This window comes from Protopterus annectens, chromosome 10.part0 (assembly GCF_019279795.1).
Source record: "Protopterus annectens isolate FY-2018-M chromosome 10.part0, PAN1.0, whole genome shotgun sequence".
NCBI classification, from domain to species: domain Eukaryota; kingdom Metazoa; phylum Chordata; order Ceratodontiformes; family Protopteridae; genus Protopterus; species Protopterus annectens.
The window spans coordinates 1,748,297,789-1,748,315,761 of record NC_056744.1 but is presented as its reverse complement, the minus strand read 5'-3'; positions in this window follow the sequence as shown (position 1 = coordinate 1,748,315,761).

Below are 17,973 nucleotides of genomic sequence, written 5' to 3'. Positions count from 1 at the left end.
TATTATAAATAAAAAATATAAAAAAAATAAATAAAAAATATAAAATTATAAATAAAAAATATAAAAATAAAAAAAATAAAAAAATAAAAAAATAAAAATATATAAAAATATAAAGCATGTTAAAATAAGTTAGAACAACTTGAGTTGTTATGGCAGCTTTGATTAAATGCTAATCAGTTCCCAGGAATAAATGAAACATGCACTATTCTCCCATACTTAAAATTAAAAAGTATGTGGAGATAATTTACCTAAATCAAATGATAAGTTTAAGGGTTATTCCCACACCTAAAGCATTTATTTATTTACAATGATTATATATATTAACCATGGTTTTATTTTAACATGCTTTATATTTTTTTATTTTTAATACACCAGGTATACATAAATTTACTGTTGATTGAACAGTGAAGGATAAAGGATTTTTTATTTAGGGGGATAATGTATTATATTGTTCTTTAGTCATGGTTTTTAACTCTGTATTTTTAACTATGGTAGAACTTTTATCAAGTGATGTGTTAATTGAACATTGTTAAGAGGTTTAATTGAGACATTGGTCACATGACTGGATTGTTGAAACATTTAAGAGTGTCTTTGAAGTTGATTATTTTATCTGAAGAAGTCCAGCCACTGTGCTGGATGAAAAGCACTAAAAAATTGAGTTTGTGGTGTTCTTACATCGGCTGTCTTCCTTTCTGAACTATTACCCCAGTGAATCTAAATGGAGCCAGTAGTCTTGTGTGCTGGAGCTTAAATTCCATGAGGAAAGTGAATTTGTATTCCTCTTCATGCAGATGTAAGAAGACCCTCTACACATTTCACAAACTCAGATGTCTCACTGCTTAAAATGTGACTGGGATTGGAGAGGGATCATCCCATCCTTTACTCATGTACAGTCTACATTACAAATCTCTGCCCATATGAGAGCATCCTAACTGCTTATTACATTTAGTATCCCAAAAAATCCATGGAGAATATTTCTTGCCAAATGTGGATTATGTCCATAAACCCATTCTATCCCTAAAAGATGCTTCATTATACTAAACGCCATAATACCCATCATGAGTGCACGTATTTTTTTTCAGCAGCCACCCTAAAACTCAATTGGCATTGCTGTACCTGCTTTAGACTGATCATTAAAGCTAAAAAAAAAAAAATAAAATAAAAAAAAAACCTTGTGCCATCCCAAAATCTGTTATGCTCTTTCAGGTGACATTCACTGTAGGGGATATATTGTATGCTTTATTAACAATTGCTTCAATTATTTATATTTACAAGGATAATTTGGACCCTCCACACTAATCCATACAAACATAACCATAGCAAATACACTTTTGAATAATCTGAAGGTTCAACAGTTCAGTTTGGCAGCATTTCTTTGGGATTCTGGAAAAAAATAACAGCCTCCAGAAGAAAGTGTGAACACAGAGTAGAGATGTGCAGAATCTACAATGATAGTAGTCCATCTAAGAACTAAACAGGTCATTTTACAGGACATTTTAATTGTAATAGTAAAGGGGTAATATATTTGGTTCAGTGTTTGGGTTGCCAAAGTTTTTATGTTGGTAAAAATGAAGAATTATTAAAAAACATATTTGTATGCACATTTACATTGTGGAGCAATGTTACAAATCTAATGCTTTATACAGACACACCAGGTTGTGTGTATTGAGTAGTTTTCATTTTTTTTTTTGTTTTGTTTTGTTTTGTACTTGAACAGGTGCCCCTTGGCTGAGCTTTGGAAAACCAGGATGGAATACAAGGAGCTATTGTGGCATCTCAAATTGGATGCAGGGACATACCATTGGCTGAATAACAACACTTCTATTTCTAGTGTATTGAAGGTTTAAGCAGCTAAGCTATGAGACTTTTAAATGTTTTCCTTTTATAATAGGTATTTATTAATGTTTACAATTAGATAAACAAAGGTTACATTTTAGAGAATTTATTTATATATGCATTGTGTAGCATTACTTAGGCTCAAGCAAACCATTTTATTGTGTATAGGGTTTCGCTTTAATAAATTTACTTATTTAATGAAATGTTTTCTTAATTATGAATTATTTTGGATTGGAGTTTCCATGCCACATATGGGGTAGAGATGATGTTAAATGTAGAATGGATATGATATTCATGAGTAAAATAAAGTCTGATATTCTGTAGATGAAAGAACTTAACTTTTATTTTGTTTCAATAAACTGGTTTGTACCACTCATTTTTTGACCTGGAGCTTATGTTGTTTTGCTTGCAGCCTTGTTGGCTTTATTTAGTTTGTGGTAACTACATGCTGGATTTTTTTGCATATTGGTAACTGAAACAAAGAACCAAGAGCTGTGACACCATAACACTAACCTCTCCACCACTAAATCATTACTTAATCCAAATTGTTAAAGATGACATGACCTTATATTAATTGTACGGTCCCATATTGTTTATGAATACACACTTATTTCCAGTTTTTAGATCTGCATAAACATACTATTGAAATTCATTTGACACCTACTAAAACTTATTTTTTTTTTATGTTGGTACCCTCCTACCTACATCAATAAATAAACAAATAAATAAACAAATAAATAATAAAAAGTCTGAATTTGCAAATTGCAAGTCGTACTCTATACATGTAAGATATTTCTGTTGATCAAATGAAAGAAGCCAACACCCATAAACATGCAAGAGTGGAAAAAAATAATATTGCAAACCTAATGAAGAGAACTGGAGACTACTCAGTATGTAAACAACAGGTCATACTTATAACAGCTGTCTCAAGTTGAGAAAGTGTTCCGTGTCTAAATACTGTATGGTTTTAGTTTCCCAGACATTTAATATTTATCTAAACAACATAATATTAGCTTTAAGAGCACTAAAAAAGCTTTAAAATTACTAGAGGATTTGACATTGTAAGATATTGCATGTGCTCATTTTTCTTTTGATGTTTGCATTTTAAAGGAACTTTTCCTAGCAGGTAAAATCCAGTAGATAGAATCAGTCCAAATTTTACCCAGCTCAAAACTACTCTGTACATAATTGTCAAACCATATAGATATCTAGCTATTCAGGGGCTTGTACAACCATATAATCCAATTACACCATTACACTCATCAGAAATACCTCATCTGTGATGGTAAATTGTTCAACCAGGAAAGAAATCATTTATAAAAGAAAAAAATGTACAGGACACTGGCCCAAGAAATAAACCGTCTGATGAAGTCTTTATGGTGAAGACATAGCCTATTCTGGAAGAAAAAAAATGTGTTTTATTACTTGTGATGTGTCTTTGACCTTTCTCCAGTGTAGAATGAAGTCTTTTTTTTTCTGTTAAGAAATTATTTATGCACAGTCTACAAAGCAACCTATAGAACTCTAGTCTGTTTGAATTTATTGCAGAATTTAACACCATTTAATTTATCCAGTGCTTAAGGGTCTATTTATTTAGAAACAGCAATTATCCATGTGCAAGACATCATCATGCCATATATTACAAATATAACATATCTTAGAACAGCAATTATACAATGCCCCCCATTAATATTCCAAAACATGCATGCTGATTGGCCAGCATGCCCATTGTAAATCCCACAATATACCAATGGAAAATTTCCGGTCGCCCAGACTTTTTTCTGTTGGTATAAAGTGTCCAAAACTTTTTTTTTCAATAAATAAAAAAAAATTAAAAAAATGGAGCAAAGGAGACTTTTTTTCTCCATTGCTAGTGATTAATAGCATTGATTTACTGGGTATGGGTAGGAATGCAAGTCCCATAAGCATGCGCAGTACATCAACACAAGGAAGTAGCATACCACCACCGGCGGAAGAACAGTAATGCACCGTTATACAAAGACATTATTCAATAAAAGTAACTATTTTTTTTCTTAAATAATGTCATTGTATAATAGCAATAACAGACTCTGTGGTTGTGGTATATTGAACTTTACCCATGGTTGGCTTTATTTAATCACTCTGGCTTCATCCTCATGATTAAACCATGCCAAACGAGGGTAAATCTTCCATATACCACGTCGTCGGTTATTCCATAATTATCCCTGTGCAAGACGTCATCATGACATACATTACTTAAATATAACATATTTTAGAACAGCAATTATCCCTGTGCAAGACATAATCATGATATATATTGGTTAAGTATAAAGCAGTTTGGAACAACAATTATCCCTGTTGAAGACATCCCCCAGGATTCATGAAGCTCGGCACAAGGCCAGGGTTAGGCTTGCGCCAACCATGCGGAGTGAGGATTGTGCAGTAGCGCCAAATGCATAGTAATGAAGGTGCGCTGCCGACACAGCCAAGTGCACAGGAAAGGAGCGCGAGTGCATAGGGCATGTCGAAGTGCTGCACGGAGGCGTGGAAATGGCAGCTGTCGATGTGCAACCTAAAATGCTTGCATATAACAAGTTGCAAGATAGTAACCACATCAGTATCCCTGGATACTGAAAAGTATGCAAAGCATGCAAGAAAGTACCTGTGAACACAAAGTGACGAAGCAAACAGAAATGCACGGTAGGGAATAACGGTTCCCTATCCCGCGAACAAATGACATGGAAGACCGTGTGGCCATAGTCCAACACAGTGTAGATAGCCATACCAAGTGGAAGTGAAACTCATCATATGTTAGCGATCTGCCAGTAAGTACATCCAGCCCAATGGGCAGGGTCACCAGCTGACCCATAATGTGAGGGAGGGTACACAGCTGGGCAGATGTGTCCATAACAAAATACACGAGAAATGTAGATATCTAGCGACCGTATGTCCGAATTATATCCCACAAGGCATGTAATCATCACATACAAAAGGTATGTCCGTATTTCACATACCAAATGTGAGAGGAAATAGAATATGCATGTAAACGAAACAGAAGGAGCATGCAAACAGCCACAGCAATAAGGACACATGTAGGCTGAAAGGAACAGTATTATCCGTACCATCGACTAGGATTACCACCTGTCCCACTTTGCAAGTGACAGTCCCTCTTTGGGCAGTTGTGTCCTGACAAAAACCTGTAACAATGGCAAATGTCCTGAGATTATAGGACAAAATTATTCCCTATACATTATGTAATAGTTGCATTAAACAGATTTTCTATATCTAAATTACATAAATGTTATAAGAAACAGAATAAGCAACTGAACTGCTACATGAATAAGCTTTTATATAGGCAAGAAGTCTAAGTTATATCCTGTGTACTGACCGTGTGTATCTGTTGGCCTTTAAAATGTGATGTGTGTACCAAAAATGTCCCACTTTGGCCAATTGAAAAGGTGGCAACCCTACTGTTGACTGTGGGGAGGTGTTGTCCACTACAGTCAGATATGTGTATGGAATATATCCCATCCTGGACATAGGAAAAGGTGGCATACTACCAATTAGTACAACAGGCTGCCAAAATCCGGAAGTCAGCGGTACAAACTGAACTTGTCAGGATGTGTCACAGTCGAACGGGTAGTACCCGGGTATACCAAACATGTAATGAAAGAGAAGTATGGGCATGTACCTATGTGCGTGAGGTATAGCATGTGGAAAGCAAACATGGCAGGGTAGTCCACACAGCCATACAGGTACCAGACACATGTAGGGTATTCAATGTGTTACTCTGGCCGTGTCATGGGCCAACAACCAAAGCACAGATGTATGGGGTGTGAGGAATCTGTTTGTGTGGGGTGGATGGGTAATGGTACAATCCTCCAAGACAATACTGTGTCGTATGCAGAAGAGGTGAACCGGAGGTGTATGAGAGAGCAGCAGATGAAGCTGAAAGAAACACAAACACATGTATAAAGAGCTGCAATACAACCAGACAGGCCATACTGTAGAACACAATCCCACAAACAGATGAATATTGAAATGTGCGATACAAATGTATAGATATGTTACTGGCACATACCCACAGATTGGTCCTGATGGAACTGGCCATAACAAATGCAACACACCTGGATGGAACTGGCCATAACAAATGCAACACACCTGGATGCATAATGGACTACCCAGCATCCCCTCTACATCACACAGCCCGCTCCCGTACCTGAACGTCTACCAAATCCAGCCGTACTTGGCCTACTGGTGTGGTGCAGCCACAGCTACACATAGTGACCACTACGCATATTTAGTAGGTAGTGTCACCCTAGGCAGTTGCAGGATTGCACATGACCTCAGCACATTTTCGTAACTCCAAAACGATGTCTGGTATACCTCTTGTTGTGGATCAGTACAATTTTTGGATATCCCTCATGGGATACGTAACCTGTGTAAACATTAGAACGGAAGACACGAAGTCCAGTCCTGTCGATATCTGGACAGAAGTTGGAATGTGCATTAGAGGTGTATGGCACTGTCCAGCCCTAAGTGGTCATGCATAACTTACTACCCAGGATCAAACACTTGCCCGTGATGCACGTGTCCCGACACGAATAAGCGGAAATATATTGCACACATTCGCTTAGTGGCAAATGGTATAAGGGTGATGAAGGCACTGACGTAAACAGGATAACCCTGATCTACTGTGTGAGGGACACTTAATGTGTGTGTAGGTGTGACCGACCATACCTGCCAACCTCTGAGAGCAAGATATCTGGACAAAGCCGTGAATAAAAGTATACCTGTCAACCTCTGAGAGCAAGATATCTGGACAAAGCTGTGAATAAAAGTGGGACAAAGGCCCAAAAGTATGGACAATTTGTAAAGAAACTGAGAAAGTTGATAGAATAACAGTTTGTACATTGTCATTAATTTCCTGAAGAGTATGAAGTCTGAAACTCAACTGTCTGTCATTATGTGTCTGTAAACACAGGTAAACCTCCATAAAGTGGACAAATTCTGTCCATGTGCTTCGTCTGACATTTGAACTCGGTCAGGGCAGTTCCGTTCACCAGGCGAACAAGCCTAAACCCAGATCACCACTTGACAATCAAAGACTTGTATGTGCCAGGACTATATGCCTTGAAGTTCTGCATATCCTTGGAGTGACTAAATATGCAGCTTGGGTCCAGAGCAGTAGGGAGTAGGGAATGTGTAATATATAGTACCGCATTTTTCCCAGCAGGAGAATGGATGCCTGTGTTGTAAGTGAAGTGGTGAGGCATATGTTAATGTAGCTATGTACTATGGGTATGCATATAAATGAGTCAGAACACCAATAGTATAGTGGATACAGCATCCGGCCAACGTGAATGCAGTCCCGGGTCAACTACGACTACAGCACATATGAGTTAATGAATGCGTGTGTGCTGTAAAGACATTTAAATATGTAAAGGTGAACGTGTGTTTCACATATGTCCGTTAACCGGATTACAGATATTGTACTGGTACCATCACACTTAAGAAAGCCCATGTAAGCACAAAGACTTAGTAAACATATGTAACCCACAATAAGGATATGCAAGTGTGCCTGCGCGTGTGTAATCCACTCACAGCATAGCAAATGAATGCTGTTTTCTACACATTTATTTATATATCTATATATGGATGTATATATTTGTATATAGATATATATCCACAGACTTAAACTAAATAAATATATGAAATAAAGAATGTACAGACATATATATATATATATATATATATATATATATATATATATATATATATATATATACAACACACACAATTACATTAATTGATATATACATAACAAACATAGAAACATTTGTCCTTGTAGATATAACACATGTACATAAATAGGTTACGTCATAGCTATTATGGATAGACATACAGACATGCAAGAAAGGAAAATACACTGCTGCTTTCCAAACCATTGCCCGGAAAGTGCCAGTGTGCCAAATCTGCAAGTTTTACTCTTTAAACACGGATATAGGTGTCCTTTGCAGGACTTCAAAAAGTGTTTGTCTACAGGCAACGGCCAGTAATTATCAACGCAAAGGAAGTCACATCCGCTGCTATAATATAGCTGTACATGCAACAGTAGCATGTGCAAGGGTAATAACACATGGGTTGACAGAATGTATGACATATGCCCTGATACGCGGAGAGTGGATAGTGCTTAGAAGTATCTTCATACTTTATTATCGCTCACATTAAATATGTTTTATGACTACTGTGGAGGGGTGTCAGGTATGGGAATCATGGGTATGCAATAATGGGCCTAGGTTCACAGGTGTTGGTTGGCACAGATTTATTAGGTCCTCCCCATGGGAGTGATTAATATTCCTATGTGGGTATAGCACATGCCTATACCTTCCAAAAATGAAGAACTCATCTACTGGATATTGTGTAAACCATTGGGGGAAGACGTAGGGACTTATATCAGTGTCATGTAAGCGATTATCATGGATGTACATGAGTATGAATAAGATGGTAACCATACCTCTCAACCTTTCAGAATAAGATATCTGGACAAAGGCATATTTAAATAAGTACAAATAGGGACTATGTTAAATATTCCTCTGACAAAGTTAGAACATTGATAGAATAATGGATAATTCATTAATATGAATGTTTTGAGGGTTATTAGTTATAAACTACTAATGTCTGTCATTATTATCTAACCTCACAGTCCTTAATGACCTGCCACTAATTTACCAGAAAGGCACAATAATAACAAAAAAGGAACAACATTATAAGTCTAAGTTCGGGACATTTACCCAAAATGTGTACAGTTGAGAGGTATGAAGGTAACCCTGTCCTAAATAAATGTACAGAGCTAGTGATATCAGGACAGGTGTGAAGAAAGACAGGATGACAAATGACAAAACATGTATAAGTCAAAAGCGTGTACCTTGATAAATGTGAATGAATACTTATGCCCTGGAATAGTCAATGTGGAAGGTTAATAGTGTCCCTCAGGGTGTTATGCAGTGTCCCCGATACAGTGTTCAGTCTCCCACACTCGCATGTGAGTTCTGCCACTGATGGAAAGCGCAAATACCAGCGAACACATAAGGTAGATGATAGCATAATATGTTTTGATTAGCACCTGTTGGCTTTTGTGAGGGACACAACACTCTTGGCAGATGTGTCCTGCAAAAGTAATGTAATGGCATATGGCCTGTGATTTCTTCTTGTGTGTAGTGGTCTAATAAAATGATATATCTCGTATCAGAAACAGATACATTTTATAGGAAACAGTATTATTGACTATACTACTACAAGAAAACTCTGGAGGTATAAAAAGCGCTGAAGTAGTCAGTTTAGTATTGACTGCAGGTATGTGTTGACATGTCAAATGTCACAGCTGTATATATAGTACCTATAGGGCTGTCACCGTTGCAAATGATGAAAGTGGGAGCTGCTTTGTAGAAATGTCAGACGTAGCAGGTCAAAACATGCCTACAGCCATGCATACTCCACAAATAGACATATTAGCACACAGCAAAGCTTAGGCCAGGGGTCATGGAGCCTTGGCCGGCATGTACGAGTAGAGGAAGAGTAGAACAAGGCAAGATGTCTGCCGAGCTATTCAGCAATATCCTGTAGGGGCGTGTAAGACAGCCCCTAAACCGAACATTGCACGAACAATGTTAGGATATGCAAATTACCCCATTTGTAGGTGAAAGCTATGCAAATGATGTAAATCTGCGATACATGAAACAGTAAGCTGTCTGTGCAAGAGTAGAATTATGTGCAGAAATGTACTCGGCTGTTAACCAAGTTACATTCTGCAAGTAGCTAAACGGAGCAATGTCAGCTGCAAATAAAGGATGAATTCAGTTGAAGAAGCATGCCAATGGCCAAATATAAGGCCAGTGGCATATTTTTCCATTGGAAATTAATAAAACTCTATTTGTCCTCCCCCAAACTCCGGTGTGTAAGCGTAGCGCAGCGGCGCGAAAAAGCGCTGTGCTTTTAAAACAAGAGAAATATTTAAAATACACATAGAAATTGTAATTATCGTTAACAGTTAGTTCACCATGCAGGTGAATGGCAAGCTGAAGACAACATGGCTACTGAGTACTGGTTGCTATGTGTGGAAGCGCTCTGTCAGAGATGTAACCAAGCATTAGTAGGCAATCCGATGCAATTGAGGCTGAGGATAGTGGATCACAATTTGTCGTGCCATATGGGCCAAGCCACTACAGTGGAAGAGTAGGTTAAGGGGACTATCAGAGTAGAAGATAGGTGATATCATGAGTGTGTATGTATAAAACACTGTAATCCTATCGGAGCAATGTGTCACATGTTTGCTGTCAGTTACTCATCAGTGGAAGAGGCGTGTTATGATTTATCCTAGGGACAGTCAGGAAACTGATGGTGTATGCCATGGATATCACTGAAGTTTCTTGCAAACCTGCTGACAGTGTGTTCATGCCTGTGAGTGCCTGTAAGCCCGAGTAAGCATGTGTGAGCGCGTGTCAGACCGTGTGCACACTTTGAAGAATGAGTAAGCTAGTGTAAGCATGTTGAAGCCCGTGTAATGTCATGTAAGCCAGTGTACGCATTTGTAAGCATGTATAAATCTGTACTACACACATCACACACGTACTGCACACTCTGAAACACATGCTGCCAATACTACACACGTCAGTCAAATGGCACATGGATGGATAATAAATCTTCAGAATCAACAGTGCTGTAAACTATATTACATTGATGGTCATAGCTGCAATACATCATGCCTGCTTACATACACCTAGAAGGATATCACACTTTGTGTTAACCACATTTTAACATTAATACAGTGCTATAAAGCCACCCTGAGCATCAGCACCATGTTAGTCTGTTCCTGCATCTATGTTACACATTACAGGTGGTGGCACAGGTGTCATCATATGCACAAGGTATGGTGTTTCTTTTCCAGAGCCTGTCATTGAGCCATCCAATCAACATGTAACTATGTGTGTGTGTGTGATGGACAACAGTGTTTGCATGGCCCAATGTTGATGCAATGTGTGTGTGTATGTGTTAGCCCTAGCTGTTTGTTCCATGTGTGTGTGTCTGCATGTACACAGTTTCAGCATGTGTCATGCATATACAGGAGGTTGTGGGACAGTCACAGACCGTACCTGCCAGACTGTACAGATCGCCATTACTGGCCATGCACACCCCTGCATGCATTCAACAATATTCCAGTCCTGCACCTGTCAATGTATACACATACATTCTTGGGATCTGTATCACAACCTGTGGATAAACGGGAGTCAGTAATGTTAACCTGATTTGCATAGTAGTGTCAGGTAATACATAGTTATATGAGCCATACTCATCCTCCAAAGTAATAACCACTGCTGACTGTTGCTGAGATGTGCACACAACCATTTAAAGGTGCTGTACTATCATTGTTGTCAATGTTCCTTGTAATACCCAGCAACAGAATAACTGGTCACTACACAACTATAACCCAGGATCACTACAGCACACAGTATGTGCACTATCACAGAACCATAGCAGATTTACATACATCAAAGGTGTTCACGTACAGATAATGCAGCACATTCAATAGTGCTAATATCCACATACATATCAATATCTATCTACATTACATATATATAAATAGATATACACACACACACATACTTGGCAGGATTGGGATCAGAACACAAACCTAACTACCTTATCACACTACAGCATTACGCATGTACAAAACGTGCTACCGTGATTACTAGATCACAGCATTCACACAGGCATATGTCTAGCTTGCTGGCATCAGCATCAAAGGCAAAGATGCCATACGGATTCTACGGAGAGTGAATAGTGTAAAAGCAATGTACTGTTGTCATGCAGCGGGAAACTCTCACACACACATGGAATGATTGGGATTAGAACACAGACCTAACCACCTTATCACACTACAACAATACTCATTTACAGAACGCACTACCGAGATTACTGAACACAGCACTCCCAGAGGCATACTTCTAGGTGGGTGACATCATCAGCAAAGGCAAAGACACCGATAGGGAATGTATGTGGTGTGAGGCGTCTAAAAGCATTACCGTGTCCCCAGGCAGCTGGAAACACACACACACACACACACACACACACACACACACACACACACACACAGGCACACACTTGGCAGGGCTGGGAGTCGAACATACACCTAACTATCTTATCACACTACAGCAATACGCATTTATAGAACATGCTACCGAGATTACTGAACACAGCACTCCCAGAGGCATACTTCGAGGTGGGTGACATAATCCGCAAAGGCAAAGACGCCGATAGGGAATGTATGTGGTGTGAGGCGTTTATAAGCATTAACGTGTCCCCAGGCAGTTGGAAAAACACACACACACACACACACACACACACACACACACACACACACACACACACACACACACACACACACACACACTTGGTAGGGCTTGGAGTCGAACATACACCTAACTACCTTATCACACTACAGCAATACGCATTTACAGAATGCGCTACCGAGATTACTGAACACAGCACTCCCAGAGGCATACTTCTAGGTGGGGGACATCATCCGCAAAGGCAAAGACGCCAATAGGGAATGTATGTGGTGTGAGGCATCTAAAAGCATTACCGTGTCCCCAGGCAGCTGGAAACACACACACACACACACACACACACACACACAGTCACACACTTGGCAGGGCTGGGAGTCAAACATACACCTAACTACTTTATCACACTACAGCAATACGCATTTACAGAATGCGCTACCGAGATTATTGAACACAGCACTCTCAGAGGCATACTTCTAGGTGGGTGACATCATCCGCAAAGGCAAAGACGCCAATAGGGAATGTATGTAGTGTGAGGCATCTAAAAGCAATACCGTGTCCCCAGGCAGCTGGAAACACACACACACACACACACACACACACACACACACACACACACACACACACACACACACTTGGCAGGGCTGGGAATCGAACATACGCCTAACTACCTTATCACACTACAGCATTACGCATTTACAAAACACGCTACCAAGATTACTGAACCCAGCACTCCCAGAGGCATACTTCTAGGTGGGTGACATCTTCCGCAAAGGCAAGGACGCCGATAGGGAATGTATAGAGAGTGAGCAGTCTGAAAGCATATTACTGTCCCAAGGTAGACGTAGACAAACACACGGCAGTGGTGTGATTGGGGCAACTAAATATCTACGGAGCACTACAACAACACTACAAAAATATGGGACGCGCCACAGACAGTACACTCTGCAAGACAGTCAGCCAGTGTGTTCAATGTAGGCATCCATCGTGACGTTGAAAATTCACATCTGTTGGCTGGATGTCCACCATCGCTATACAGGATGTCAATGGCCATGCCCATACACAGAGGCACATCACCGACACAAGGTATCATTGGCCATGCCCACATGCTTAGTATCACATGTCAGTTTGGAATGTACTGCATGTCCATCTACACAATGGCGTACTGGGCATGCTCACACACTTAGCAGTTGCAAAGGGCCGTCTTGCATGCACACGGATTCTAAACATGTAAGGGCGCAGTTTGGAATGTACTGTGTGTCTAACTACACAACGGTGTACTGGGCATGCTCACACAGCAGTTGCAAAGGGCCGTCTTGCATGCACACGGATACTAAACACAGAAGGGCACAGTATGGTATTACTGTCCCCACGTACATGACGGCCACTCACATGTATGACCAGTACACACTCAGGAGCCATCACAGATGTCTCAGGTGCAGATCACAGAGGTACACAACACAGTCTACAATGTAGCCCTCACACACCACCATGTCGTTGGACCAGCAATACATCAACACAACACCGTATGACGCATGACCAGTGGACTGTACATAGGTGTACAGCAACTGTGCAGACTACACATGTACCAACAGGGTTCCATCATGTCTTATGCATTGCAATGATACCACTGTACATAATCAGGTCGGCTCTACACATAACAGGGGCCCTGGGTCTTATACAGCTGTGACAGATGACTGTCACTGTACACCAACGAACACACATGTTCGGATATGTCATAGATGTAATTGCAGTGGATATATGCATGGACCACACACACAACACATATGTACATAGCATAGCTTTTGCTGTCCTCCATGCAGACAAGTGGCTACAGCCATCATACGCACGCAAATGGGAGGTGGGTCCATGGCTGTTGAATGCCAACAGTACATGAGGTAGCAATGTTGACCGAGGACACATTCCCTCTGTACTAGTTACCAATGACACCCATCATATCATACAACAGTCCATGTGTTATGTATGTCAACACACATGTCCACCAATTGCAATGCATACAAACATGGCTACATGACAGGCATATAGGACCAACACACATGTACAAACTGTAGTGTGCATGCAGCTGTCATGCATGTGCAGTAGCTGATGTAAGTAACTCATCTGTGCCAAACTACAACATGCAGTTGCAATGCAGCCCCATTATTGACACCTGTATATGGTGACATACTGCCAGTATGGTAGGATGTACATCAGGTATGGATGGATGTGTGTACATAAAGTGGTGATCCACCTGTGTAGATGGATGTTCGCCGGGTACGGCTCACAGGTGTGTTACACGCCATCATACCATTACATGTGCAAACAGTACGCTATGTTACTGTTACCTGACGGTGAAGACATAAAACCTACACAGCAGTCAGGTGTTACCGACTGTACATCACTCGACACCTGTAACACTTACATCCTCCCGTGTGCATATAGCTGCACAATTGCCGGACATTGCGTTGGTACACATAATGCGGCCAATACTGCTGCATGTCTGTCAGACATATCATCATATAGCAGGTGTATCATTCACAGTACTGCCATGTGTGTTTGCATGTGTGACCATTTATGTCACATATGGTGGGGAATACATCCCAATTGTAACACACCCCTGTACACTGTTGTAGACATCTGTACATACTGCAGTGTGGAAAGCATGACGTAGGCAGGTGTGGTGTGTGTATCACACACATCAGCTATCCATATGTGTATGACAGTTGTGGTCTCCACAGTGTGTGTGTGTGTGTGTGTGTGTGTGTGTGTGTGTGTGTGTGTGTGTGTGTGTGTGTGTGTATGTATGTATGTATGGCTGTCTGGTGCATGGAGTGTGGGTGTATGCTACCATACGGAACACACAGGATCCCAACCCCACATGGTGATGCAGTCAACTAACCTGTTGATGCCATCAGTCTCAGCCATACTGGCTACCTGTAAATGTCCCTTCTCTGTGTCGGGTATGGATAGCAGCCCTCTGCAGCCTCTGCCCTTCTCTGTTCTGCCATTCAGCATGTGCCTGTGCCACCAGTACAGTCTGGAACATGTGTCTGTTGATACCAGCTGCTGCGCTCTGTCCTGCAGGTGCATGTCTGCCAGAGGTCCTTCTACGAGCAGCACCGGCCACATGCCTGTGTGGCACATCTGCAGACATTACACTGACACCATGGTGTGGAGACACACCTTCTGTAGCCACCACACATTCCTGTTCCATGCTAACAGATGCTGACTGTCCTTCCTCTATGGCCACTGGTGATGCGGTATGTGTTGGCAGCAGAACTGTGTGCGGGGAAGAGGGGGAAATAGCTGGGATGACAACCATTGGCACAGATTCAGCTCCTGACAACCCTGCCTGTACTTCATGCATATGTTCATCACTGCTAGTATCTGCGGGGACACTAACATCAGATGGACCGCAGGAGGGTAATGCACCTACATCACCTGTGAATGCAAAGAAAGACTCTAAATTACAATAGACACAGACACACACACACACAGACACACACACACACACACACACACACACACACACACACACACACACACACACACACACACACACACACACAGACACACACACACACACACACACACACACACACACACACACACACAGACACACACACACACACACAAACACACACCATGCATGTGATTTGACAGACATCATGCAGCATGCCTGTGATACAGCAGACGGCATGCAGCTCAGACATTAATAGTGTTAGTAAGCATACCCCCTGGGGTGCACAATACAACAAGCAGGTGTCATATCAGTAGCCATGCAGTTCACACAATCATGGTAGAATGCATGCATCCCCGTGATACACCATGTGGACCAGAACAGGATAACAGTACACATGGCTAACGGGACCTTGACATGTAATCTGCTGATGTGTGCATTAACATGCATACATGTCTGACACAAAGGTGTCCTGACATGTACAACGTCGTAATGGCCATCACATTGTGGTATTGTCTGTATGCCCTACAGATAGAATACATGTTTAGCAAATGTGCATGTGCATGGAAGGGTAGTGTGAGCCATCTACATTGCTCTGCAGTGTGAAGTACAGACACTGTGCCATTGCCTGGCATCATGAGGTGTCTATATTGCTATACAGTGCATAATATGTACACATTGCATAGCCATAACTGCATGCATACCCAAGACATAACTGTGGATTGTGACCCACGATGCTGAGGTGTGTACACAACAAACCATGCTGTGTCATGTGACAGGTCACTGGAGGACCTACAGATGACACCCCTGCACAACAACTACAGAGTCTTAGCTGCCTGGCAACCATGTCCACACATAGCGGACTTGTCAATTCACCATGTCCAACATGACATTGCTGTACCACACACATGAGGTGCACAGCTAATGGTGATGTCCTACAGCAGCAAGGGAAATGTACAGTATCTGTGGCCTGATGTGGTGTCAATGTCTGTGGAAGCTGTAGAGGTGACTACTGTCATGCTATGACACAGGCGTGATGTTCAACACATCTTATATGGCAGACGTCAGTGACACCTCCACTGGCTGTGCACAGGCTTTTAGGATGTCCAGTGAACCACATCAACTGTATAATCATTCAACTAAGGCTATAATTGGACCATGTGTGGACAATGTGAAACAGGGTGTATACACATCACATCTACTGTGTGGCTATGTATCTCTGGCCATCCCCCATGGCCATGTGTGCACATGTGTTGGACAAATGTGTGTGATAGCCATCTATCACACATGTCTGTGTTGTCCCATATGACATACACCCATAGATGTCAGATATGTCACCATCCACAGGGCTATGCAGACAACAGGTTGTATGTGGGGTATAGGTTATGGGATAGTGTGACATTATTGCAGCCAATACACTAAGTATCCAGGACATGTCAGACGGCACATCACAATGTGTGCACCCATTGCAGGGGCATATAACACAATGGTGACTAATGTTTGCTGCCCATATCACAGCTCACTGTGTGGTACTGTTTGCGTACCACACGTGTTGTTCCAATGTATAGTACATATTCCTCCATTGTAGAACACCTCCACTGTTGTATGCACAGCTAACTACACATGTAGCGATGACAAATACTATGGTTTCATGTCGGTGTATCATTTCGTTTGTATATATTGCACATGGGTGGCCTGTGTGAATGATGGGTGACGTGACCTGTATATCGTGAATGGAACGAACATCAAGTGTACAAGTGTTAACTGGCCACATGGTGAATAGATCTATGCTTTTACATGCCTGATACTGATGACAGTCTCACCTGCAACGGACTCATGTCTGTGCGGCACACCAGAGGTAACTGTATAGGGGTGACACAGCATTATGAACATTATCCATGACTGTATGACAGCCACAGGGTGCACTGTGCATGTTAACACATTCGCCTGTACAATAGCATATAGTATGCACATGTGTGCATACACAGGGTAGCATACTGTAGTATGCAGCATGTGTGTCCACATACCATGCATATGTTGTTACATTACATAATGTACAGTGACACATGCACGTAAATGGGATATAGTAGCCATATGTGCAGTACTGACTTACCAGAAAACTCCAGGCTCATTGGTTGGGAGACACCCACCTCCACGATGGCAGATAGTGTTTGTGGATGCTGTTCTGAGGGTATCCCCAGACTGGCCAGTAACTCCTCAGTGTGTGTGAGTGGGGGCTGGGTTGGTGGCCCACCACCTGTTCCACCTTGTTCCCTGGCGATTGCAGTGGCATGCTGTTTTGCATGTTGTATCAGGTCCGTGCAGTGTTTGCGCACCTGCTGGTAGGTGCAGTTA